The following is a 27959-nucleotide window of genomic DNA, read 5'->3' on the forward strand; positions in this document are numbered from 1 at the left end:
CATGGATAGCACTGGTCCATAGCAAGTGAGAGGTGAGGGGGAGTGAATAGGAGGGAAGGAGCATGACCATGAGGAGGGTCAGGACAGGGAGGCAAGCAGGGGGCCAGGATTAGCAAAGGAAACCTGAAGAAGCAGTGTCTGCCTCTGACCTTGGCTGTAGAAGAGGGGAAGGGAGGAAAGGCACACTGGCTGTGGGACAGCAGTTTTCTCTGGAAAGACAGGTAAAATCCTGCCCAGGAAAAGAGGAAAAGGGAAAGTGTGGCAGAAGGACAGCTGGGCTTGGATTCTAGGATTCGGTTGCACTGGCAAAGGGAGGCTGTTTACGTGGGAAGGTGGCAGGACTGGAGCAGGAGAGGATGACTGCAGTGGAGGAAGTCAAACCCGGGATGGGGTTTCCACTAGGAATGACAGAGCAGCGGGAGGGAGAGTAGCACTAGAGGAAATGGATGCTGGGGGCGAGCCAACATTGTCTTTGCGATAGGAGAGGGTGTCAGAGGAGGAGGAGCGAGGAGGCTGGAGAGACCCAATAACCAAATAAATGTAAGAGAAGGGAAGGGGAGCCGGGAGCGGCTGGATAACACCCACGGGAGGCTGGGAGCGAGGGCCGGCGGAGGGGGAAGACCTGGAGTGAGCACAGAGCAGGCCCGAGCAGCAGCAGGAGCCGGAGCAGCAGGAGCAGGTGAGGACGCGCCCCGGGCGGTGCGGGCCGTGCCGTGCCGAGCCCCCCGCGCCGCAGGGCCGCCGCAGGGCAGGGGCGCGGGGCGGGGGCTCCTCCCGCGCTGTCCCCGCCCCCGCGCCCCCGCTCCGCTCCGCGCCGGGCGGGGCACACGGAGCTCACGCAGCGCCGCGCGGGGCTGCGGGCACCGCCGCTCCTCCCGCACAGCGCGGAGCCGCCGCCCGGGCAGCCGAGGTAGGGCCGGGAGCGGGGAGCCGGGAGCGGGAATGGGGGGCGGCCCCCCGTCCCGGGAGCGTGTGCGCAGCGCGGAGCGCGGGCGGCTCCCGCAGCCTCTCCGCAGCCCCGATCGGCGCGGAGCGGGCCCGGCGCTGTCAGAGCCGCCCTGCCCCGCCCCGCCCCGCCCTGCCCTGCGGCGGCCCCGGCCCGTCCCCGGGGACCGCGGCCGCCGCCCCTTTCCCTCCCTCCCCTTCCCTCCCTCCCCGCCCGCGGTGCCGCCTCCGCCGCGCAGCCGCACGCCCCGCGCGGTGCGGTGCGGAGAGCCCGGCTCGGCTGCTGCTCCTGCGGTATTCCTTGCTAGACGGATGTAATTCCTTCTTTATTTTTCTTCGTCGGGGCGGTGCGCGGGGGGCGGCGCGGGGGTCGCGGCGCGCTGTCAGCCGGGCCCGCTGCGGGGCTTTGTGTGCGGGAGCGCCGCGCTGACCCCGCCGCGCTCCGGGTGTGGGGCTGCGGTCCGGGCGCGGCCATCGCCCGCCGCCGCGGGTGCCGCGGTGCCCGCAGTGAGCGGCACAATGCGTGGGCTTGGTTCGGTTGTCTCGGGGATGGCTCTGGCTGTTAGGTGGGTACAGGCCTGATTTAACAAAAAAAAAAATATGGCAGACTTGTGCTAGAGTCTGTGAGACTGCAGCAGCTCTGAAAATCCCTTGTTCATGGCACAGGGGCTGACGTTTCATTCAGTAGCTGATGTTTTTCCTTTTGGAGTGATGATCCCGAATGAGCATTGAATTTGTGATGTTGAAATCTTAATTGTGAGTGAAATTGCATTCTTGTTTAAAGGTGAGTAGTGATCTGTGTTTCTACGTTGTGCTCCGCATTGTCCGTAGGTATAAATGCTAAATGTTCAAGATCAAGATTGCAGGGAGAGGGAGTAAACACAAACTGTCAAGATCCGGAGCGTTTGGCTCATCCTTCGACCTTTATTGACAGGATACCAGCATTATGAAACCTGCTTATTGAACAGTTCAGGAAAAGGGCTGGAATTCCCGCAGCCCGGCATCGTGCTGACAGGCATCTTGGGGAACAATGCTCCCCGGAGCCGGGGTTAGAGAGGCAGGGCACGGAGAGGAATTTATTCTGAGAGATAGCAGCCGTGTGAAAATGTCAGGGGAGGCTGTGACTCCTCAGGCCATTGCAGGAAAACTCCGCTGGAGGAAGGACTTGCATATGCTCAGAAGGCTCTGGGGCGAGAGACAGGAGTGAAAATGGAATGGGATAAAGGGCTGGGAAGGTGGGTGATGGCAGTGGGATGTGATTTCTAAAGAATCGTTCTTATCCTTTAGCGTTTTTTTTTCCCCCCGTGTTTCTGGGGAGAACAGAAATGGCTGTAGTGATGCCTCCATGACTTAGCAATGGTTGTAGGGCTGTGGGGAGGGACGAGGGGCTGGCTCATGTGTCACAACCAGTGCTGGAAAGGCAGGAAAACAGGGAATATTTTGTTATTTCATGCAGTAGCATTAGCATGGAATTATGAATGTGGAATCCGGAGGTTGGGTTCTGTTCCAGAACCCGCTTTAGGTTTTTCTGTAATGCAGGTTAAGTGCAGCAAATGACACTCACTAAAGCAGGATGCAGCATTTTGGGATAAAATAGGAGCTTGCAGCAGCCATGTGGCAAAAAGCGTTAGAGATGCTGTTTCATCTCTGTGGTGGCACGGATGCTGCAGCCTTTGGAATTGCTGTGTGTCACTGAACCCTGCACACAGGAGTGGGACAGAGAGGGGCAAAACCCTCCTGCTGCATGTATGGAGACCAGGATACTGCTGTGTGCGGCTCCAAGAGCCCCTGGGGAGCAGGAGTACAAACCATTTTATGAAAGATGTTTTCTTTTTCCTTCATCATCTAGAAAATGGAATGAGTTAAACCCCCTTTATTGGATGGGCCTGGATTGCTCGTTTGCATTACGTCACCTGAGTAAGGATTTATTTTTCATGTGGGTCAGTTACAGGATTTAATATTTGTAGCTGGATTGCCTGCAAAATAATTGTATTTCATTAGCGAGGAGTGCATGGACATCTTTTGTGGAGCACAGAGGAGAAAGTCTGTTTATGCAGATGTTTAAGGGTCAGACTGCAAAAGTTATTTAGACTGTTAATCTCCATAGGCACCTAAATTCCTTAGTCATCTGATCTGGGCACAAGTGAACAACCAGTACATTAGTTTATCATTGCCCATTAGCCATGAGTCAGCTCCTAAATCCTGCCCAGGCTGGTGTCTGTGGCCACAGGCTTCCTGATTGCCCTTTCCCGGGTCTAGGAATACCTTTGGAAGTGTTGGAGCCTCAGGGGCCGGACAGGTGACCTGACGTCAGGGCGAGGAGCCACCAGCCCCCCTCGGATCTCTCTGGCTCATCTGAGGTTGTGCAGGAGAGCAGTGCAGGCTCTTTCCTGTGGTGCCTGGAAACTCCTGATGAGACCAGGCCTGTGCTCCATGGCAGGAGCTGTGTGGCGCCATAAGGGCTCTCCTGGCATATCAGCTCCTGCCGTGGGCTGCTCCCGTTTCCAGCTGATGGAGCTGGGGAGTTTGCCAGCATGTTGGACCCTTACCTTTGCTGAGGCTCATGACAGCTTTCCCAAGTGCAACCAGCAGGAATCTGTGGAAATGTGGAAATCCAGTTGCCTCCTCTTGCTTTAAACCTGAGAAACCATCTCGTGTTGGATTGCTCTGACCAGATACCACTTGTGTGGAGAAGCAAGTGTTGGAGCTGCAGCTCCACACCGAGGGGAGTGTGATCCATTAGGATCTGTGTCCTGCAGAGCCTGGTTTGGAGCCTGCTTCCCCCGCTGCTGGGTTCATTTCCCCCCACCCACATGTGGTTTTCGTTTGTCAGCCTTTTATTATTACTCTTAAAATGATCTGTTGTGAATTTGTTTTTCTAATGAACATGAATACAACGTTGCAGCAGTTACAGCTGGACCTTTGGAGGCTTTTCCTGTAATGAAAAAAGGGTTTCAGAGAGGTTACGTGGTTTTTTTTGAAAAAACAGAAAGACATAAGAAAAATTCTTCTTACGCCCAGTAGACCCCAATTTATTCAAGAGCTTGATCAGAGCAACATAAATCAATTCTATATATATATATATATATATATATATATATAAGCAGGCAGCTTTTTTTCTATTTTGTCCCACTTTATTTCTTTTTCCTGTGTTGTTAATCCCAGACACATTTTTTACTGTCCATTCCTCATTAAAAAAGGCCAGTTTTGCATGGAAAAAGCTTTGATGTGTATTGTTAGGTGAGGGTTGAGTTCATAACAGATTTTATGGCTGGGGGGGCAGTGTCTGGAGGTGTTATTTCTGCTTGCAGTGAAATGTATGTGATTATCAAAAGATATGCACCAATGTATAAAGGTTGTACTCAGGGATTGTATACATCTTTCTGTGGCCTAGGACAGATTAAGGTTGAGGATTATATTGAGCTATTGTTTTTCATCACTGTTAACATTTTTCTCATCATCTTCTCTGTGAGGTTTTTTCTTGTTGAATGGTGATCATTTCAGGGTGTTCTTACTTTGTCATGTCTCATCACTTTCCTGCTATTCTCTTAATATATTATTTGGTTGTTTAACATATTTACTCCCCTATTACATTGCACAAACTCATATTTGTTTTTAAGCTGCATGTGTTTTAGCCTACCAGAAATTCCTTTGGTGTGTCACCACTGCCACCGGAGAAACACGTTTATGCCGCTGTGCAGCCACTTTTATTCCACAATGTGCTGAGTGTTAGAACTTTAAAAAGAGCTGGAAAGTTGGTTTGATTTGTTCAGCAGCCCCTCATGTCAAGAGGGCAGTGGGGAGTGAACAAAAGAGGCACCGCATGTGAAGCCCTTATGGCAGCAGGTGCTGACCCACACCTGTTGGATACTGGGAATAGCCTCGCTGGTCATACCAGCCGTGCCCTTGGAACAGGAGAGGTGTGCCATTAACACTCTGTCCTGAGAGCTAAAAATACTCTGCCACCAAACTGTTCACAGGTAAATGTTCCAAATTTAGCAGTTTTTCTGTTTACTGGGATTCCAAACATAGGCTGTTCCCTTTTTGGGAGAAGTAGCCAGACCTGAAGTTCCACCTGCTGAGCAATTAGCCTGTAATCTGTGAAACATGTTCAGGAGTGATGCTCTTGGATTTGATCTCCCGGGTTTTGTTCACGTGTCCAGAGCTGTGCACAAGAGGAAAGCAGTTCTCCTTCTCTGTTTGTGAGAACAGGAAACACAGATGCTTCTGCAAGTCATCAGAGAAGCTGTGGGCTTGCCTTGAAAAGCAAAGTATTTGTATTTTATTTTTAAGACAGGAATAGGGATTGGCTGACAGCTCAGTTTGATTGGTGTGACCACTGGGTTTAGTCTCGTTAATCATGTCTCAATACAGCATGGAATGATTCCTGGAATGGGCAGCTGCTACTCTGCATGAGATGTGGGGTCTGGGAAGAGACGTAGTTGCAGACACAGATCTAGGATGTGATCAGAGAAGAGGAGATGCAGACCTGGAGCCGCCCAGCCGTTCCCCACTGCCCACGTGAGCGACTGGCACGGGGTTAATGGGTTTGAAGTAGCCAACTTAATGAATAAAGCATTTATGCTTCATGTGTTCAGTCTTCCTGTAGGAAGTGCTGGAGTGGCTGTTGTGATCCTTCCTGCCCTCAGTCCATGGGGACTTGCACACCTTTAGTTGTAGCTTTTGTTTTTTCAGTTTGCCCCGAGGTTTTGTAAAACAGCATCACATTGAGGTCATGCCTGCGCTAAAATTTCCTGGCCAGGGCTGCAGTGGTGCCTGCAGAGATCAGGGAGGATCATGCCCCACCCTGAAATGGTGGAGTTGGATTTTCCATTTTCCCCCTTCCTTGGAGGCGTCAGTGGCCGGGGCTGGGTGGGAGGTGCTCCAAGGTGACGCAGAGGTTCCTCTCCAAGCCTGGCCCTGACATTTTAAGGTTATACTGATTACCCAGTTTATCCCAGCCAGACATTTTTCCCAAGCCAGACCTACAGGCATCTTTGGGAAGTCTTTTATTTTCGCTGTGGGATTCAGCCCCAGTAGTGTCCCAAGAACGTGGTCAAGGTCTTCTACAAGGAGTTGTGGGGATTTTCTGCCATCCAGCAGTAATCCAGATCTGCAGCTTTTGGTTTTGTAAGTTCCTGCCTTTTGTTCTGAATTAATCCTATTGCTCTATGGATTGATTTATTACAGAATGACATAGGGTGTCTGCTTTTGGTTCTTACATGATAAAAGGGAGCCTTGTGTTTGGAAGGGCAAGGAAGCTATGCATGGATCCTGTTCTTCAGGGCATGGTGAGCTCTGGCAGCGTGAGCAGAGCCTGGGGTACGGTGGGACTGATCACTCTGGGGTTGTGCACCAGGACCAAAAGCTGATTTTTGCCACTCATAAAATCAATTTTGTTTAGTGCCTAGACACTACAAATGCTCTAGCTAATTATAGCAAGTAGCTCCTCTGTTTTTTTGGCTTAGAAGGGAAAAGGTGCTGCCTGCTGTATGTAAACTGATTTAACGTAAATACATTTGTTTGAACACCCACAGATTTTGGGTTTGGGCATTCCAGATGTTGGCTTTTTTCAGGAGCTAAACCAATGGTGAGATTTTCTTGCCAAGGGCTTTCACTGACTTTTCTCTAAGTAAACAAATATTTAATGAAAATATTTCGGAGTGATCTGCACTGGTCCCTGCAGATGGGGTGGATGGCTCGTGGCTCTGGGGTGCCAGAGGCACACACATTTACAACAACACTGGAATGCAGCTTGGAGCTAATTTTTGGAAAGGGACTTTGGGCCTAGACCTGCCTTATGGAAGTCTGGTATTTGATAAAGGAGGATCATCCAGTAGAGCACCCTTTGCTAGAGCCTGGATCATGCAGGAGTCTAGTGAGGAAGTCAGGACAGTTCTCCATGACTCAACAGGAATTCCTTGTCATGTAGGATTCATATGGGGTAAGGATAACCTGGTTAGCTTAACATTTGCTTTTATAATGTGGAATACTGTGACCTTTTTTGGACCATAATGCCATGAATAACTCTCTACAATTTCATCATAGTACAAGATGAATGGATTAATTGCTACCTTTTTATTTTTAACACTTTTTTAGAGTAAAGTATTCTTATAGCAATTTTAGATGCTTTTAGGAGGCCAGGTCCTGAGCCTGAAAGAAATCTGGTTGATTTTGGTGGAGCTACACTGATTATCACAAGTTTAAAAATCTGCCTTGCAGTCTTCAAGTTTTCATAAAACAAACACTGGAGCCTGTTGTGTTTTATTCTGTTGGTGTTTTTGGCATCAGAGAAGCTTTTCCTTATTGTTTTCCTCATTTGAAGGCTGATTGTACTGAGTGACCTCTTGCTACTAAAGGGTGGGTCAGTTTATGTGGGAAAGTCTTAGTCAATGTGTCTGGGAGATAAGTGGGACTGCATCCCAACGAGCCTTGTGCGTTAAATACTGGAATGTGCTGGGGATGTGCCAGGAGATTGGAAGCAGGACTCTGCGACAAGCCCAATGCAGTCACACTCTCCCTAAAATAGCACTGTGGATAACAGGAGATCTGCAAAGTTATCACTTACCTCATTTTCGCACAAATTCTTTCCTAAAAATGGATTATTGACTGAGGGTTCAGGCGGGTTTTTTCGGTAATACATTCCATTTGCATTTTGAGAGCAGTCATGTCCCTCTTAAGTCTTATGCTGCAGGTAAGAGGGAAAAAGCTGTGGTGAAACCACACAAGTCCCAGCCCAGGAAAAGCCACTTGTATCATCCTCATCATCACCTGAATGAGAAATGAGATGGGTTTTACCTCAGTGTAGGTCAGTAGGAGCCTCTTCAAATTCATCTTGAACTATCTGGAAGTATCAAGGCAGAGATGAATCAGTTCAGCGGCCTCAGACGTGCCTGGGCTGGCTGTGGGTGACAGCATTTTGGCACCAGCCCCTGGATGCAAACAGCCAGTGTTTGGATATTCAAATGAGCAGTGGTTTACCACTGCAGACCGTAGATGGTTTTGTTTAAGGGGAAAAAGAAGCAAATTTGATTTTCGGCCCTGTGTCAAGTTTGCTGAGGGAAGAATCTGATTGTGCAGCTTCAGTGGTTGGCATAAGCCAGTTAAACTTAACACCTGGGGTGCCTGAATTAGTTTCTTAGGAAAGAGGATGAGTTGGCTGCTAAATGGGATAGTGTGAGGAAAGTGCGGGGGCGGCCGGGTTGGGAGCAAGGTTGGGAGATCCTGAGTCAGCAGGTGCTTGTTTAGCCCCGGTGAGAGGCTGTGTGAGGAAAGTATGGATCCAAATAACCATTCCCTGGATGTGTGTTTGCACTGCAGCTCAGTGAAAGGGAAAACAAAAGTGGGCTTGTCAGGGAATCATAAGATTGAGTACAAAAAGCCTGGAGTGCCCTAAGTCATGACCTTTTAGTGCCTGCAGATTTGAGGACGAGCTGCGCTCTTGGAAAGGCAAATGGATTAGAGGTCATTTGTGGAAAATATCCCTCAGCTTCTGGTGTGCAATGCCAGCCTGGTGTCAGCTCAGCTCCTGAGCCCCACGAGATGTGACTCCCAACAAGCCTGGACCAGGACTGACATCCCTGGCCCCGGCAATTAGATCCACATGGATTGTGCTTGGAGCAGAGTGGTGTCACATCCCCTGTGCTTCTGAGGTTCTCCATGGGGAGGACACTCACTCAGCAGCAGCTGCCAGGCTCTCTGTTATCCTGCTCCACAATCCCTCGGGAAGGGAAAGCTGTGGCACTCAGGATGAAGTGGGGCATTGTGGTTGTGCTCCGAGGTTGGCTGGGGAGGAGGATGTGGTGCAGCAGCCCCACCCCTGTGGCCCCGGGGGGATTCCCTGACCCCAGGTGCCCCATTGATCCAGCTTCCCAGCGCCCGGGTGTGTAAAGGAGCTTTATTGCTGCTCCAAGGAGGGACGTGATGACATCAAACCCAGGTAAAAGGGAAAAAGAGGTAAAAGCCTGCAATCCAATGGAGTTTCACTGAGCTCTGCCTTCTCCAGTCTTGCTCACTTTCAGGTTTTGTATCAGGAGGCATAAAAATTTCCAGAAATTGCAGTTTATGTAAGAGATGTGAATAATGGCTAATAATAAGTGAAACTGCCATGAGGAACGGGAAGAGGGGGGAAGTAGGTTATTTTTAGAGACCTATTCTCATTGTATGCTAGACAAACAAGAATAAGGTGACTTTGCATTAAACATGTACCACAAAGAAGTGAAGATATTTTCCCCAGACAAATCCCCATGGTGCAGTAATGGTCTGTACTATCTGCCAGCTTAGGAATCAGACTCAAAACTGCTTCTTCACTGTTTAGTAAGAAAAGAGGGACCTTCCATGCTCATTTTCATTGCAGTACTGTGATTCTTCTCGCTCTGTGAAGCTTGAGAATGAAGGATCTGAATCCCCACTTGTGCCAAGTTATACAACTACATCCCAGCATGGGATGTCGTGTCCATTTACATCATCACAGTCTGGGGTTTGAGGTTTTAAGTCCTCTTCGTAGAGAAATATACAAAAGAACATCTCAGAATCACAGAATTAACTAGGTTGGAAAAGATCTTTGAGATCACTGAGTCCAACCTATATCGGAGATAATTTTGTGTTGCTCAGTTATGTCTCAGAACCATGTTAAAAATGTAAAGATTGTTAAAAAACGTGACAAGGTCCCAAAATGTTGGAGTCAGGGATGGTGATCCCTCTCTGTGGGCAGGGAGCCCACAGCTCTTATGTAGCTGTGTTTTTAGTCTGAGTAATCCTAATCAGGTAGTAAATCCCAAGTGAGATTACGCTGTTGCAGCGAGTGCAGCAAAGATCAGCTGCAGGGCTAGAGGGGGATCTGGAGATGCCTGCTTGGATATTCAAGGAGGCAAACCAGAACTTTGGAGGCTTTGTAGGATCTTCCTCTGAAGGAGTGGGGAAGAAGCTCAGTGAAGACAAATGATGTGTTGGCTGCAGCAGGGCTGACAGGTGAGGAGCACATGGGCATTCCAGGGCGAGGCGGAGCGCTGAGGGATGTTTCTACAGCTGCTGCTGACCAGCAGAAAATAACATGAATCACTTGGGGTTGCAGTGGCACAGCAGAGCTGCTGCAGAGTTCAGAGAGTCCCAAAGTTCCTTGGATTCCTGGCATGGGGTGATGAACCCCTGCGTCACCTTTAGGGCAGTTTCCCGAGCAGAGCATCCACATTATTCCGGGGTGCCTCTAACAGTGGGACAGCTGTTTGCAGTTTTAACTTCTGGTTGTCATAAGATGTGGCAGGAATCCAGGGAGCCATGGAAGAGCCCTGGGCCTGAAATTAATTTTCAGCCAACTCGATTAGATCGGTGCCTGTAGCAGACTTACCACTACAATTTTATGTGTATTTTGGGATAAATGCAGCTCCTTGCTGGTATTTAGTAGCTTGGCCATCGTATCTAAAGGAGAGCTAGGAGGGCGTGCAGATACATAAAACAAGGGGCAAAAGTATCCTTGTATGCATTTTTAATGCTCTGCTTTGTGGCTTGATCAAAACAGTGCAATTTGATGGGGATGAGTGTTGAGAAATGGTCACTATGCAGCAGCTCAGCTGCTCCATCAGAGGGGAATGAATTCCCAAATTGCATCCCAAGCTTGTTATTAGAGGATTAAAGAGCTGGGCGACTCACCTTGGCTAACTGTCCTGAAACTGTGCTTGCGCTCATCATACATATAAATAACTATTATGCAAATATTACTGGAGCAACAAGGCAGGTTTTGAATTTGCTTTATGCCTTGCAAATGGCCAAGTCACTTGTCCCCGTGTTCCAAATGATAATCTTGTTTTCCCCAAACACAAAGCACTGAAATTACCTGTGTAGTAATTGGAATATACCACTCAATTCCTCTTTCTCTGAACTGGCCTCAGCATACAGGAGCAGACTGGAATGTTTGGTACATAATTTCCTTCCTTGATGAAGTTAAAATTTAAGAAGATTTCCCATTTGGGCTGTCATCAGGAGCAATAAATCTTTGTTCCTTTTAAAAATCTGTCCATTCTGGTTCTGACTGACATCACCTGCTGCCTGGATATGTCTCTGCGGAGAGGAAATTGTCTCAGTTTGCACCAGGAGAGGTGTAGGTTGGATATTAGGGAAAATTTCCCCATGGAAGGGGTTGTCCAGCCCTGGCACAACTGCCCTGGAGGGATGTAAAAGCTGTGTGGATGTGGCACCTGGGGACATGGTCAGTGGTGGCCTTGTTGGGTTAATGGTTGGGCCTCAGAGTGGATCAGGAATCAGAGGCTGGGTGGATGCTGGGTTCTGCCTCTAAGTGCTCGTGGGTTTTGTGCAGATACCTGGTCCTTGAATATTGTACCTCGGGGATCTGTTCCCCAAGAATCACTTGGAAAACCCTTTGCTACTCCTTGGAGAAGTCCTGGATGTGACTTGCCATAGAGAGCTCCCTGTTCCCTGGGGTGGTGTTTTGGGAATCAGGGTGTTATGATGGGAGGTTCCAAATTAACTGCAACCTATTTTCTTAATAATAATAATAATGATAATGCTGTGAAGTACTGTTAACAGCTCCTCCATCAGTGGAATGGCCATGTCAGCCTTGCCTGGGGTTTGGGTTTCTCCTACAAGGACTGATGAAGCAATTCCCAGAAGAAGTGACATGTTTGATGAAATGATGTGCCACTGTTTGGTGACTGGCACGTTTTCCTAGATTTATTGCTAGGGAACCCAGGTCTCCTCAGGGACAATGAGGAATTTTCCTGGCTCTGTTGGTATGGAGTTATTTTACTCTGACCTGTTCCTGATGTTGGCAGGTGGTAGCCATGGGAGCCAGGGGATCCTCCGCAGGGTCAGATGGGATGGATTGGAATGGGATTAGCTTCATGTTTGGAAGTTTGTGTTGTTTAAAAGTTGCATTTTGTGGTGGGGGAATCCAAACAACCCAAACTTTGTGGGCTTCTTCCCGAGTTGCTGGGTTCAGAAGGAAGGCCAAGAGCTGTCTGGTGATGTCAACAACGAGGGGGAAGAGGCTTTGTAATTTGAGTGTTGCAGCAAACAGAAACCTGGCAAAGGCCAGAAGAAATGCAGCAGAGGGATTTTTTTTACAAGCCTATGGTTAATTTTAGCTGGGAGTTTGGGATGTAGGTATTTTTAATGGCTTTTCATTTCAAGGTCTGCTGAGGGATGGGGAAGAAAGGATGTTGTGTGTGTATGTGGACCTCCCAGACTTGGTTTTAGCTGTGACACCTGGCTGGGTTTAGCAGCTGGATGTTGGAAAGCTTTCATAATTAGTATTTTAATGCTTTTGTGCACAGTGGTTTCTATTGGAGGCTATGGTAAGTCTCCTCAGCTCTGTTTCCATGCAGAATTCAAAATGACATGGGAAGCAGAAGCCTTTGCACGGGGCTGTGTCACAATCTCCTCTTTGGTCGCCTCTCCCTATTACAGTGCCATGATTGTGAGGCATCCATAAAGCCAGTGCTTTGCTAAAAATAAGCCATTCCTCTTGCAAATGCTATTACAATTCTGATATTCAAATATTAAACCTTCTCTGCAGTGTTAAAAATAGCTGTGAGCAGAGAAATCCTTTCCTTATTCTTAGCTGAGAAGCTGAATATTGAGCGAGTCAAAGGTTCGCTCCTGAGGCTGGAGCTGTGTGAGAGTTGAGCCGAGGCTTCTTCACCCCTCATCTGCTGTTGTTGTTGTTGAACACAGAGGACGAGTGGGTGGGAGAGAGAAATGAGCAGGAAGTGGATCAAAAGAGAGTGAGGAGTAGCCAAAATGAAATGGAGGAAATAAGAGTGGAAGCAAAGCGAGAAGAAAAATCCAGATTTAAGGTAGAAAACTGCATTGAGAATGTTTCATCAGAACAAGGCTCCAATCCCGATGGCTGCCAGACAGGGATTTGGGGAGCAGCTGGCAGAGGGTGTGAGGCACACCTACCTCTCTCCCAGGGCTGTGGGTTCAACCCTCCGTGTCTGTGGCAGGAGCACTGAAAATTGCAGCAAGCCACTAATTGCCTTTGGGAGGCCACTTACAAGGGTGGGAGCATCCCGAGGATTGAGCTCGGCGGGAAGATCAAGGGCTTGGCAAGTTGGGGTGTGTGCTCCAAGTGCTGATATCCTCAGCCTACACACTCCAAGAATGCACAAATTGAAAGGCAGGTGTTTATTTTTCTCCCCCTTCCAATGCTCTTGGGCATTAACTAATGCAAAATTTAATAATAAAATACCGTTTCAGCAAAATAATTTCCTTCCATTTGCCATCAACAAAAGATGTATTGGAAAAGAGAATTTCCTCTAGGGTGAAATAAAGGACAAGCAAACAGAAATGACCATTGTAGATTTAATGGGGAAAAAATGGATTTGTCATGTGGCTTGAAAGTCATCTTAATGATATTATGAGGCAAGGAAGGAACCAAACAATGCCCACCTTTTATCATGGAAATGAAGGCCAGAAAGGCTTTCAGCAAACACTGTTTAGCCAAAAATAAGGGTGAAGGAAAATCTAATTTGACCATATAATCCTGTTGGCCCAGGTGAGTGATGGCAGGGCTGCTCTCTTTGCCTTTGAAGTTCCAAGGGAAAGGAGATCCTTTTTCCCTTTCTGTGGGGAGGAGACCAGCACTAACATTTATCAGCTTAAGTTGGGTTCAACCAGTTGTGTTCAGCTGGAAACCCCTCTAATGATCATCCATCACTGCTGGAGTCTTCTTGGGAGAGAATCCTGGAGCAGGTGGATCCCACAAGGCAAAACCAGAATGCTTTTTGTCTCTGACAGTATTTTCCATGGCCTACCAGGCTTGTCCTGGATTTCCCCCAGCAGGAATGCCATTTTGGCTGTGGGCATGTGTACTGCCAGAGGGCTGGCAGTGAGGGAAGAGCTTGATAAATCTCTGTGTCGTCGCTGTGTCTGGAATCACTTTGGGATTGCAGCACTTCAACGCCCTAATGCTCCCTCTCTGTGCCCTGGCAGCTGCCTTTGGAGGTCTTCCCTCCTTGAGGAGGTGCTCCGAGATAGGGAAGGTCCCTGTGTGTTCTTCTATCTCTCCTAGCACCCAGCCACCCTCCTCTGGTCACAAAGCCCAAATCTTGGAAACCCAAAATGGCACAAATTTCAGTCACAAATGAAACACCCAGAAAAAAACCATGCTACGGAGAGGGCACGGCATGGCTGGTCACACACCAGGATTCAGTCCTGGTTTGCAGTGGCCTCTGGCTGCTGGTCGGGGTCTCTCAATTAGCCAGTGATTTTTCCCTTGTCCAGGTCGCCTTTTGCTGTAGTGGAGCCAGGATTCCTGGCTTTATATTTGTATCAGGTCCCTCAGGTGTGGTGCTTGTGCCTGTTGTCACACCAAAGGCAGCTGTCTTAGCTAAGATCTGCAAGAAATGAGTTTATTAGTTCCCCTTCCTTTAGCAATCCAGGGAGAATTGAGTGGCTTGTCTTTGGAAGGCAACACTGACGTGATGAAATGTCCGTGTGTGCTGTGCAGGGAGCTGCCCTGCAGGCCACCAGTGTCCCCCAAATGTCTTTACCTGAGTCCTATTAACCACTTCACATACAGAGGTGTTGATGCACTTCTCACACCATGTTGGTGCTTGGGTGAGCAGTTAAGTGCATTATTGAATTCAGTAGCATCCTGGAGGGATTAAATTCTGCACACTGGCATTGTTTCCTGGCCAGAGCATGCTCACAGGAGATAACAGAGGTTACCAGGCCTCCCAAGTAAGTTAATTTTTATTCTTCTCTGTTACATTTGAGCTTTGGATGAAGAGCATGGGTGAGCGGTGTCAGCTCTGGATAGTCCAGGTGTGGCGTTTCCATGGCTGTAATGGCACTGCCAGTGTCAGTGATCCTGATGCTTTCTGCCAGGTCCCACCTTCACCTTTCTGCCTGGCATCCCCACATCTTTTGTCTCCTTCAGTTTTATTCAGTTATTTTCATTTTCAAATCACAGTGTCCTCATGAACCTGCCCGCCCATGCCCAGGTTGCTGCAGCCATGTCTTGAGTTTTCTCAGATGACTTTTGGAGGGTATGACAGTAAAAGTATCTGGAATAGCTTAAGGGACCTTGGCTTCAGTGCTTATTTTTCATTGACAAAATCCAGACCAGCTTTGGAAAGGTGAGCAAAATTGAAAGTTATGTCAAGAAGAGTGCTGAATGTTGCTCTGGAAGAGAAAGAAAAAGAAGTTGTTTAGACTTATGGCTGGCTGTTCTCAGGAGGGCTGAGTTGCAGATCCGTTGTCCTCGACTTGCTCGTAAACCATCCTTGATTAATTTAGTAGCAGATCCAAGTGGGAGGAAGGAGAGGGAGCTGCATTAGTCTTGATGAAAGAAAATCTGCCTGAGGAGCAGGCAAATCCAAGCTGTAATTCCTGTAGAGCTTCAAACATGGCCCTAATTTTGCTGATTCAGAACCTCTTTTCTCCTAATCTTGGCATGGGTACCTGCAGGCAAATTTGTCCATGTCTTCATTTGTCAGAGTACAGCAGTAAGGGCTGAGGTAGGGACCAGAATTCCCAGGACACAGGCTGGGAGAGCCTTCCTGGGAGTAGGATGTGGGCTCAGGTGTGCTCAGGTGCCCTGTGACCTGGGGAAAAAGCCCTAAAAGGGGGAAAAAAAGAGGCCAGACAAAGCCCTACAGCAGCATTCCTGGGGCTAGAGAATTCCTGCATAGCCCTGTGACCGCCTGCTGCTCTCAGGGCTCCTCCCAGGATGTTTTGTGGTGTGTCCACTTTCCTGTTTCACTTGCACTGAATTAAATGGACTGATGGGTGTGATTTCTTTCTTGGTTGAATTTTTTGTGGATATTCCCTGGACTTGCAGAGCAGATGATGACTCTGTGTTCCCTGCTCCGACCCTTTGAGCCTTCCCAAAGCCTGGACAGGGTGAGGCATCCCAAAATCCCTGTGCTAGAGACACAGCTGCTGTAGGCTGACTGTTTGGGATAATGAAAGGAAGGAGATCAGAGTTTTGCCTCAGGCTTGGAGCACTGGAGACCCAATTAATTTTGATGGGAGTTGTTGGTGTCCAACACCTGTGAAAATGAAGCTTCCAGCATTATGCTGCAGGTAAGGAAGTAGCTCTGGGTTGGGATCTCGGTGGTGTTTTGTCTCAAATGAGACCTAGAAAGTTACAGGAATTGTTACTTTGGGAGTAAAACGTTGCTTTTGATATTTTCTGCCAGTTTTGTTGCTAGAGGGAGTGATGGTGAGGCTAAATTTGAACCCCTCAGTAGAAGTGGTTAATTAATGTGTTGTTTGTGCTCACTCAGAGCCACGAATCAGTAGGGAAAGGTTTAACATGAGAGGTAAAGTGAAAATGTGAGTATCCATTTCCCCAAACCCACAGTCTGTCCCCTTGCTGGTTTATTTATTCCCCTACACAACCGACTCTCCTGTCGGACACTGGAGAGTGGTTGTTCTATTTTAGCTGATAATTTGTCTGTGGTTGGGTTATCCTGACTGACACTTCCACACAGGAGCCCAGACCCTCCCCTTGTGCCGGTGGGAGATGAGGTCATGGATGCCTGCTTTGGCCTGGGAGGAGGCTGTGAGTAAGGAGTCATTTTTGTCCTGTGAAATGCCAGCCCTGGTGCCTGGCTGGGTCCGTCTCGGAGGGGAGGCGGGAGCTGGCAGCCCTTGCTCTGCACAGAATGTCTGAGGCTCTCCGTAATTTCCTGCTCTCCAGATCCCCCTCCTGCCTGGAACCCACACCCGGCTTTGTTCTGGGTTTGGCCAGCTTGGAGAGGTGCCTTGCTGTGCTGCCACTCTCAGGACAACAAACCCACCAAGTCTCAGCGTGCTCCAGACTGTGGAATTCCAGTGCTGGATGGGGCTGGGGTGGTGTCAGTAGGCGCCCGAAACACCGATCCTGAGGGACATGAAGCTCCAGGGAAAATGGCCTTGTTTCAATCAGTGCTCAGTGTTGCTGTTCCTGCCATATGTGTGGGCTCCTGGCATTAACTTGGGCTTCAATGGTCCGCAGTTTTGAGTTTCATCCCTGCAACAATGTCTTTAAATCTTGTGCTTCACCAGGATCCTGCAATAATCCAATAGCAGCCGCTGGGGAAGGGAGCAGAGGTATACAGAGGAAGGTGCTTTCCTTGTGATGCTTGAGATTTTCAGCAGCCTTCAGGAATTCAGAGGTTTTATTTTAAATCAGGGTTTCTATTCATCTTTCAGCTAATTTCACTAAGTTCACAGGTAGCTCAAAGCTTCTGGAACAGTGTAGCACTGGTAATTTTGCTGCTTATACCCACTTTGTAGCAAAATACATCACAATAGGCTCTGAAATGGACAGCAGAATTAAGTTGCAAAACAAACCCTGTGTTGTTGTACAGAACCTATGGTAACTTTGAATGGTATGAAGTGTTAATAGGCATTAAATCTTTGTAAAATACCCAGTACAACTCTTGTGTATCTGCAATTAATAAGTAATTCAGCCATGCCAAAGTCAAGCAAGCACAAATCCCCTTTATACCACACTGTACCATCTGTCTAATCTATTTGTGTCAAATATGGCTTGTTTGGGTCTGTCCTTCCACAAGCCTGTTCTGGCAGATTAAATTAAAATTTCTGGTCAGGGAAATACTTTTCTCTTGATGTTTCTAGCTCAGGTAACAAACATGGGTTTGGTGCTAGATTTTGTAATGTATTTGGTAAAAAATATGTGGTAGTCAGCACAAATATCTTTTTGTCATGGTTGACCAGAGGGATTTTACAGCTCCAGCACCTTTCCAGCAGTTCCTGTGGAAGAGCTGAGGGAAGGGATCATCCTTCAGGCACTTGTAGGGTGACAAGCACCAAAGTGGGTCCTGTAGCTTGATCTATTGGCCAGAGCTTGTTTTCTGTTTGTTCTCTGCTACTCTGAGAAGGCTCTGTTTGCCTGGAACTTGCATTAGGATGGTGGAATGTCAGAAAGGAATATTGAAAAGGACTTGGTTTCCTTTCTGCTCCGTTGTGCCAGTCTGTGTGAGCTGGAAGTGCTGGAGGAGTGCAAGGAACAGCATCGCAGTGGGGCAAAAATAAACCCTGGGATTTGCAGGTAACCTTTTCTTTTGATGCTTTTCCAAAGCTGGTGCAGTGCCCTGTGTCCTTGTGGATTACAGAGGTTGCTGCACTGGGAGCTACTGTTGGAGAGAAGGAATCTCCTTTTGGAGCAGAGCTGGGGGCTGTGGGCATGGATGTGTAACTTGCGTTGTGGCCACTTGGGTTTTACTCCCTCTTCTGCACAGGGGATGCCTGGTTTTGGAGAATAGGGCCGTTTGCAGGGTCCAGAGATCCTTGAGGGGCTCCAGGGCAGGTGGGCCTGCAGGAGGGATGCTCGGGGGGAGTGGGACTTGTGCATCCTTGTGGTTCCCAGGTTCTGTTGGAAAAGGCTCAACTCTGCTGCTCCTGCACTGCCTCTGAGCGTGTCTGCACACCAGCCTCCAGTGGGTGCTAGCCCACTCCTACGGCTTGGGAATGGGAGATTTCTCTCTGGGGCTGCTGTTAAAGCAGCACAGACACAGCCTGCATTCATCATTACCCTCTGGAGAGAACCAGAGCGCAGAGCTTTTCCTGAGATGCCTGTTTGGAACGAGAACAATCTAAAAATTCTGCATTTTTACTTATTCAGTCGCATTACCTCGCTCTGCTGCTCACCACCTCCCCTCAGCCTCACTCAGGTTTTTTTTGTCTCCAACCTTCACTTGCATGTGCTTTTACAGGGAGAGATCCCTGGTCTCCAGAGAGCCGAGCCTGCTGTGCAGTGCCATGTGAAGGGAAAGCCAACTCCAGCCATTCAGGAATTAAAATGGCTGAGTCGGAGTGTGGTGAGTGTTAAGATGGAGTCAGCCAAGCAGATCGTTCTAGAAATTACAGGAGGTGATTTTGCTGTCCCTGGTGAAGTTATGAGGCTTCCCCCTGTGTGTTGTGTTGGCATTGATGGCATCACTAATAGAGATGTTTTATTTAAAATCCCACCTTCAGTGCTTCTGTTCAGCTGCACGTGGTGCTGGAGTAGGAACCAACAGCGGGATCCTCTGGAAGAGAAAGGGCAAAGTCGTGCTCCAAGGTCTGCTTTAACCTCTTGCTGCCAGCGCCTGGCTTTTCATGGAGAATATCATAATTGAAAAGCTGGCATAGTGTAATCCTGAGGTTTATATTAAAACCTCTTACGAGTGCATCATGCATTTCCAAACACTCCCATTAATATATTCTCTTTGAGAAATGCTCTGATCCAGGCGTTCTCTGGGTTTACCATTCCAAATAAGGATGCTTTAATTACTGGTGACCTGATTTGAATATGGGCTGGACTGATTTAATTTAAAATATTGATTGTAGCACATTGGACTGGTTATGCCTTTGCTTTGTTCCTGGAGCAGCCACCATCCTCGCTCAAATCTGTGTGTTGAGGTCCTGTCTTATCCCAATTCCCATCACAAAGGGACTCAGCACTGACCTGATCCTTTCAGTTAAAAGTTCCATTGTGCTTTTACATCTCATTCCTCACTTTCACCGGGGGTTCTGGAGTCTGGCGTGTGGGTGGAAGACATGGAAGAGGATGGTGGTCGGGGCTCCAGGAGACATCTGGTCCCATCCCAGGCGTGTGTGAGGTCTGGGAGCTGCAGTGGGGCTGCACTTTCCCCAAGGAACTGTTACGCTGCATTTTTGGTAAGGAGGGGAGCTGGGCTTCCTCCAGATCCATGGGAGCTACGAGGGGGAGATCAAAGCACAGCTGGTTGGGAGCGGGGAGAGCATCCAACCACAAATAATTGTTCCAGCTTGAAATGCCAAGTGACAGTGAATGGCATTTGGAACAAGTGCTGGGGTGGGTCTGCTCAAATCTGTTCCTGGTAGGGGTCAGAGAATTACAGAACCGGTCCCACTTCATTTAAAACCAGTGTTGGTTTTTAAAACCTTGAAAAAACCCAACTTTTCTGGTTGGTTTTAATTTTTCTGCTCTGTGCTCTCATTTGGCGAGGCTTTGAGAGCTTGGAGAGTTTGTTTTTGCCTTGAAAGTGAAACAAGGCTCAGGATTTCCCCGGGGAAGCAGAGCTTTTAGAGGCTGAAAAGGCGGTGGAGAGCTTTCTCCTCCGGAGGTTTGTCCTCGCCCAAGATGGCTGTCAGGAGGGATGTGTGGGAGAAAGGAAAAGCAGGAAGATCTGGAGAGCTGCCAAGCATTTAAAAGGGCTGTGTAGTAAACAGTCATTAGGTGGAAAATGATCAGGATTAGCGCTTTCTAAATGGCTCCAGGGCTGCTCTGGATTTTGTTGGGTTGTTTTTTTTTTTTTTTTTTACTGTAAATCTGCAGGTGTAAATCTGAAATTTGTGAGAATCTGAGCTTTTTAAAAGTAAAAGCTAAAGAAGGTTCTTCCACTTGTTTGCAAGTATTCCTTCATGACCATATCACCCCTGTTGTACTAATTCTCCCTAGGTAATGTTTTAATTCTTATTAAATTAAAGAATCATTTAGGAACATGAAATAAGATAATATTGACATTAGGCCAAATCTGTTCAGGATCCAAGGCAAGTGATCATGGCAAGTGAAGGATGTGTCTTTCTTCCTGTATGGGAATTACTTCATGTATTTCCATAACCCAAGACAATTCCAGACCTTAGTCTTCTGTAATTCAGGGAAAGGTGGAGGTTTTCCATAGGAAGCCCTGAATGCAGGGAGCGTGACTCAAGAAACCAGAGACACCAGGCAGTTGTTTTTTGTGGCAGATGTTGGCTTGGTGGCTGTGACAGAACATGGTGTGAAATGGAGCTTTTCTCTACTTTTCTCTACTTCTCTACTTGTCCTTTCCTAATGGTGCTTTTTGCCGTCTGAATTCCCTTCAGGAAGGGGAGGTGGACACACCCCACCTGTGTGCTCTCTTCAATGTCTCTTTACCCATGTTTGGTGTAGAGGCTGTAGTCATCTTGTATGAACTTGTAAACAGGAATTGTAAAACATTTGAAAACTTTTTTTGTGCTAGGAAGTACAATTGTGACTGATAAAGTCGATTTCAGAGCTGTGGGAAAAACATTATCTCCATAGATTTGTTTCCAACCCTCCAAATTTACCAGACTGACTGTTTTTCGGATGGTAACTGAGTGTCTAAATCCGTAATGAGGTCCTGACCTTTATGGGATCTGTGCTGTGTAAGTCACATAGTCGGGAAGGATGAAATCATTTTTCAGGAAGAATTTATCAGCAGCTGTGGCTTGTGGGAAAGGTGAAGGGCAATGTCAGGTTATCCAGCCAAATTGAGGTGTGCCTTGGGTGAGGAGGGAGGGAGCCTGGATGCTTCTTGATAGGTGCCAGAGCAGAAACTCAGTGGTCCCACATGCTGGTTTGCAGAGATATAACCTTTTTTGGTGATTTATCCTCCTTTATAAATGCTTGGAAAAACAATTTCTGAGTGAAATGCACCTTGTTTTGCCATTTTGTGCTGGTGGAAAGAAATAATTCCTGATGTAATTTGAAATGGCAAAACCATTACAGGTCAGTTATGAAAAATGCCAGGGACTTCCTTGTGTTTGCACTTTCACGGTGTTTGCTGTCAGCTGCAGAGCTTTGCACATTTCAAATATTTTGCAGAATTAATTTAATGGACCAAGGTTCAGAAATGTGGATGGGACAGGCGTAGTTTTGCAGGCAGCTTAACCCGAGTGAGGTTTGGGCTCTGTGCACTGGGCAAGCAGCAGTCCCCAAAAATGCTGAGCAGATGTTGTTTGCCAGAAAATAGGAAAAAAGGTGAAAATTATCAGGTATTTTGAATGCTGAGAGATTTAATCATGGATTCTAACTGGTGGGGACTTGACTTGATGTGTCAGGTATATTTTCTGGGCCATGAAGTAAGAGTGAAATTGACTGACTGCATTCGAAAGTTGCTGGGTAATGAAAACAACAGCCAAGATTGTATTTAAATATGAAATTAATATCAAGTGGCATTTATGGAACTCTGAGGAGAGATTGTTACTGAGAGGAGACAAGTGGAGATCAAATGTTATTGGTTTTTGAAGGAGGAATTCTGGAAGATTCTTCCAGGATAGCACACATAGTTATCTTATTAAAAACTCCAAAAGCAAACAGGTGATAGAAACAATCTGTAAGATCCTGTCCAGCAGGGAGAGCTCCATAAATCTTCAACATCTGTACCAAATTACTGAGCTTCTTGGGGCTTTTTTTTTTTTCCTGTAGTGCACGTTTCTCACTATGAACTAATAGTACATAATAATAAAGTGCTGGCTGTCTGCCAGCACAAACAGGGCTTTGGCGAACTTTCCGAGTGCTTGTGGAAGTAGAAAAGCAATGCAGCTGTTGGGCTGGGGCTGTGCCAGCTGAGGATCCATTTCCCAGACAAAAACCTCAGATCAGAATGAAACAAGAATCAGATATTTCACATATCACTGCCTTATGCCGGTTTTTCCTCGGTGCTGCGATGGTGAGGTTTGTGGGCAGGTTTTGGGCTTCGCACCTGCAGTCATCACACAGCTCCAGTGTATTTCCTAGTGGCTCTTCCTGTTCCAAGAGAAAGGTTGGAGCTCTTGGTGTGACAGTGCTTGGTACCATTTCCCTGGGAGGTCAATGCAAGGGACCATAAAGCTTTTAGACCATGTGGCTGTTGTTTAGTCCCTGTTCCTGTTCCCCTTCCCGGGGTGAGCAGGGCAGGTTCTGTGCAAGCCAGGCCCTGTTTACATGTGGCCAGAAGCTGTTTGGATCCAATAGTTGGAGGCTTTGAAGGAGCCAATGTCATTGGTGTGTTTATTTGTCTGTTTTTCTTGGAGAATCCAGAGCTGTGAGTAACACGTGCTTCAGAGGACGGCACCTCGTGCTCTGGGCTCCTCTTGTGGCCCCAGGAAGCTGAGGAGCCCTTCTCCCGGCCCTGGCTCCTGGAAAAGGCCTTTGGCTGGCTGTGTAGCCAAGTTCCAGGCTGGAGGGATCAGGGCTGGCCAGGGCTGGTCCTGGCTGGACTCACTGGGAGTAACCTCTTGGGGATGGTGGACGAGACAGCACTCCAAAGAGTAGCAAGGTGACATAGAAAACCTGGAAAGAGTCATCACTATATCATATATAAAATGATAAATATCCCTTATCTCACATGAATCACCACACAAGGATGTGCACTAAAATATTTATACAAAAAAAAAAAGACTCAACCATAGTGGAAACATCAAAGAACCAAAATACTGACCCGAGTTATTGAAGATGTGGCTTTTTTTGGGCTTTTGCTTCCCATCTATCATCTTATTTCCCAAGATTTTACATTCTGGCCCATGTGCTTTCTCCTCCCAGGATGCATCTCAAATTGTTTGCTCGCAAATGCTCTGAATAACAAATTGACTTAATTTAGGCGGCATTAAGGCTCTTTAACCCATCTCAAAGGGCAGGGATGCACTGAGGACCTACAGGCATGCATTTAAATGAAGGCAATAATGCCACAGATTTCTTCTCCTTGCCTGACTATTTTATCTATGCATCAGATGAAAGTTGGAGGGGAAAGGTTTCTGTTAGTCTTGTCGAGAGTTGGCCAAAAAAAATGTGAAGAATGTAGAAAGGAATTAACAGCTGGTGTCCATTTAAAACTTCCATGTGGGCAAATGCAGGCAGCCTGCTTAGTTTTACCTGTTGTCTTCCTCTGGTCAGCACCCACTGGCCCACTAAAGGTTTAGTTTAGAAGCCAGGAGACCAGTTTGGATGTGGTGCTCTTGATTCCCCTGCCAAGAAGCGGATGATGCGTGTTGTGTGTCCCCTGGGGAGGATGGGACACATTTCCTGCTCTTTGGGAACCAGTGGCTCAAGCTGTGCTTGGTTACTTGAACCAGGAATCTTGTTGGCCTGGTAGAATCGTGCCTTACACTGTCTGCCTTGGTGATTGACTTGCTGACATCTGACATTTCCCTCTTCCTGGGGAAGGATCCTTTTCAGCCTTCAGCCATGTTTCTGGTTTAGCCTAGCCAAAGATTTGCACTGCTGCTGCTGCAGGCTGTGCTGATTTGCAGAACAATTCTTAGCATCCCTGTTTCAAGGGGATATTTACTATTAAACTGCTCCATTTCTCAGTTCACTTCCCAACCAGAGTTCTACCAACCAGTTCACTTCCTAATCCAGAGAAATGCTGGCATTCACTCACCCACAGTCAAGTACTGTCTTCATCTCCCCAAAACAAAAGTTGTCCCATTCTGTTGGTTATTCTGGGTTTATTTTCATTCAAGAGAGAACAGTTAGAACCCGTATGGTACCTGTAACATATTCCAGTGCAAGAGACAAAACTTTTCATGATCCCGGCTGTGTCTTGGGCTCTGGCATCTGAAGGAGGTGCTTGTTCTGGAGCAGGCTTTGGTGTGCCTCCTGTGGGACCACCACACTGTCCAAATCCGAGGTTTTTTTAAAATTCTTCTTTCCTAGGCCCGCTCTTTGTCCAGACCTCATGAGTCGGTCGAGCATCTCTGGCTATAGCAGAGCTTGCTCAGCAAGGGAGGTCTCGGGAATCTCTGGTACCTGGAGCCAGTACCTGTGTGGGAGCAGGTGGATCATCTCAGCACTGCTGTGGGGTAATTAGTGCTGTCTTGTGTTTCCTCTTAATGAGTCTCTGGGTGTCTGGACTCGGGGCTGCTCCTTGCTGGGTTGGTGCTGGAGCTGCTGAAACCAGCTGTTGCTTCAGCTCTGTTGCCTGCCTTATGGAGGTTGCCAGCAAATCCTTCCCCATTCCCGCCCCAGAATCTGGTTTTTGTTGTTTGTTTGGTTGCTAATTCCAAACCTGCCGACTGCGTAGCAGGTTATTTCTTCCAGGCTGGCCCTTTAAATTGCTTCCCTGCTCCATCTGCCTGTGAAATATCGCTAATAAACAGAGTCCAGAACAAAAGCCTCCACAACAAAACATCCTTTTCTCCCTGGGCGTCTCCCTGGGTGCGGTTTCCCACCGCTGCTCTGCAGTTTGGGGGCAGAGCCAAAGCAGCTCAGTCTCATTCTTCCTCCCTGGAAATTGTCACCAGGCAGCCTACCCCGACCAGCAGCTCCGAGGAGGGAGGAGGTGCCTGGGCACAGTCCGTCCTCGATCTCTCCTCCTTGGCTGGGCGTGATGGAGCCTTTCCCTGCCTTGACATAAAACCCTCCAACACGGAGGAGGTTTGCCTAGGCGTAGATCCGCGTAGCTTGACATTACTCCCTGGTTTTGTGCCCTGCCCCTCAGGGACACTCCAGGATTGCTAAGCCGTGAGTGTGCTCAGCCTCCCACGGCCGCATCTTGTTCTGGCTGTGCCTCAGCTCAGCACTGCGGCATGACCCAGGTGGGCGTCGCAGCCTCCTCCCTGTGGGAAGGAAACGGGAGCTCGCAGGGATGCCGGGAAGGGAAGATGGGCAGAGGCTCTGGCTCACTCCCACTCATCCATGGGTTGGAGCTTTCGGAAGGGTGGGGTGTGGGAGTGGAGAGGGAAAATGGAAGGGCAGGGGAGGCAGCAGCTGGCTGCCTGGTAAGCCGGGCCTGTTTACTTTGCAGCCCTCCTCCTGTAAGGAGGTCAGAGCTATCGCATCTCGGCTCCGGAGACGGACCACGGGAGCAGGAATGTGCTCCGGATGGAATTGTGTCAGTGCCTGGAGTCAGCTCTGTAGCAAGGGCAGGCTTGGAGATGTTCTCCTTCTAAATGTAATCCAGGGCCATCGCTTCTGTGTGAGACCCTCGGGGTAGGGGCGGAAAATGGGGCAGGAACTTCAGTCCCAGACCCATGGCACAGCACCTCCGGTCCCTCTCCCACCCCCAGAAACCTGACTGTGGCTCTTTTCATTCGAATTAATACAACAGATGTAAACGGATATTGATAAATTATCTGGTCACACAGAAGCAATCACAGCATTTCTTGAATGCCCTGGTGATGTCGGAGTTATCAATTTTTTCCTGAGGAAAGTTTCCTTGTAAGTTGCAAACTGAGGCACTGTCTCCATGATGCCCCTCAGCTGGGTGCCACCTGGCGCTGCCAGTTTGCTGTCCAAGTAAACAGTGATGTCACCGAGGGCATTCAGGTCGCCTGGGACTTCCTGCCAAGTGAGGGTCATGGCCAGAGTCAAGATGTGAAGCTTTTCCTGCACTGACAGCGGTGCCCTCATCCCAAGGAGGGCCAACTGTCTGGCAGGCCGGAGGCAGTGGGAGCGTCTCCGCTTTCAGTCCTTCCCTGACACACAGCGGGTTCCCAAAGCTCAGAGCTCTGTTTCTTGTAAGCTGGGTCATGAGAGAGTGGAGACCAGAAAATGGGAAACTCCTTTCCGAGGGCACCTGGTTTTTACTGGAGCTCTGCTCTCTGTGAGCACTCGAAAAATACTAAAAAAGAGTTTTTTGTTTTGTTCCTGAAGAAAAAGGTAAATACCACTGTAGACAATTGCCCTGTATTTTCACTCTTTTTTTTGGTGAAGGTCAACCCACAGATAGCTTCTAGAGCACAGGGTGATACTAAATACTGTCCTTTAAATGCTCCGTGACTGTGGAAGGAATTTTTTGGGTATTTTCTTTGGAAATGTGTTAACAAGTAGTGGAATACATCAGGTTTCCTTCCTGCCAGACCAGTTATCCCTGGTTCCTCCACCAGTCCATCCACGAGTACTTAGAGGTGTTTGGAAAGTGCATCTTTGCCTTGCTCCGTGATCAGGATGGCGAAGGTGAAATGCAGAGGCTTCTAACAACTTCACAAGCTGGTTTGGTGAAACAGGGTCCCATCTCCATGGCAGGTCTCTGTGAAGACTCCTGGTGTCCTCCGTGGTAGGTGTGAAACAGCTGAGTCGTGCTAAAGCTGAGGGGTGGATCAGAGTAAAGGTTATCTTGAGTGAGAGCCTACGTCAGAAAAGTCCTTCCTGTAGTTCCAGAAGGGATTCAGCTGGCCTGGAGCCTTTTTGATTCCAGCTCCAGTTCGTTTCCTCTTGTGGATTTCATTTGGGTTACAACCCAGAGCACCCTTAGGGGTAGATACAGACAACATATTGTTAATCCTACTCAGATTTTTCATCACTTTATATTAATTCACCAGCATCAGAATGTTTTTCTATTACTTTCTTTTATTTATCAAAAAGTTCAGGCAATTCTATGGTCAAAATTTCCTCTCTAAAAATTTATAGTGAAATAAGGGTGTGGGCTGCAAGAGCTGAAGGGCTCTTGGCCTGGTGACGGTCGTATTCCTCAGAAAAAGGAGTGGCATGCCAGCTGCTGACCCCACAGATCAGAGCACACAGGTGCCCCAGCACATATTGGTTGTCTTGTAAAGCCCTCACAACATTCAGGATGCTATTCCAGTCCTGACCAGAACATAATCCCTGGGTTTGCTGCTCATTTCTCACTTTTCAAAGTGACCAGCTGCGTTTGCACCAGAACAAGTCTGCAAAGTCTGAAGAGCAGGTTCAATTAAAACTCATGAACTGGCACATGAATTTTCCTCCATGGGAACATCCTCCCTTGGCCTAAGCTTTGGAAAAGGCACCTTCTGGATGGGTTACCCTTCTCAGAAATGCAGCTCTTTCTGAGAACGGGTGGGAAATCTAATAATTGGGATATAGAAGTTATAAATAATGCAAGAATGGAGGCGGAAAGAGAAACTGCTGAGCTGAGCTGGTTCCCCAGGTTTTTTCCAGCTAAGCCATTTGCATGGCACGACATTCCCAGATATCCTAATAATTTCAGGGTCTGTCTTCCACTGGCACAGGAAAGACTAAGAGGATGATGAAAGTGTTTTTTAAAAGCAAATGACCAAGAGGTGCATGAATTTAAATCTATGGGAATTTCTTTACTGACTTACTTAGAAGCAGAAAACAGGATGGAGGGTTTAGAAACTGCCCAGCTGATGTTTCATAAGATTTTTTGGGTCCTGAGTTACATCTCTTTTGGCTATGTTGGATTCAAAGGTGGTTTGTGACTTGGAGTGAAGCCGTATTTAACCCACAGATCTCACAGGAGCAGCCATGGACTATCTCGTGATGCACTTATTGGAGTTGAACTGAGCTCCTACTGCTTCAATACTACGAACCTTGCCCAGCAGTGCTTGTTTAGGGAAAACCACAAACACACGAGCAAAGAGGTCGAGTAGTCTGT

The 27959-nt window shown here is 47.9% G+C and overlaps 1 protein-coding gene across 4 annotated transcripts in view; it reads left to right on the forward strand.

Moving 5' to 3' along the window:
• Positions 1–500: 500 nt before the first annotated feature.
• Positions 501–27959, forward strand: part of SPTBN1 (spectrin beta, non-erythrocytic 1) — a 116927-nt gene continuing 89468 nt past the window's right edge. The window contains exon 1 of one of the 4 annotated variants that reach the window (XM_039569957.1): positions 501–679. The gene's annotated coding sequence lies outside the window, so the exon portion shown is untranslated. Of the gene's footprint in view, positions 680–854; positions 911–1162; positions 1260–15879; positions 15991–27959 lie in introns of those variants that run through there. The other 3 variants (XM_039569958.1, XM_039569956.1, XM_010402975.4) reach the window with 3 other exon arrangements.

This window comes from Corvus cornix, chromosome 3 (genome assembly GCF_000738735.6).
Source record: "Corvus cornix cornix isolate S_Up_H32 chromosome 3, ASM73873v5, whole genome shotgun sequence".
Lineage (NCBI taxonomy): Eukaryota > Metazoa > Chordata > Aves > Passeriformes > Corvidae > Corvus > Corvus cornix.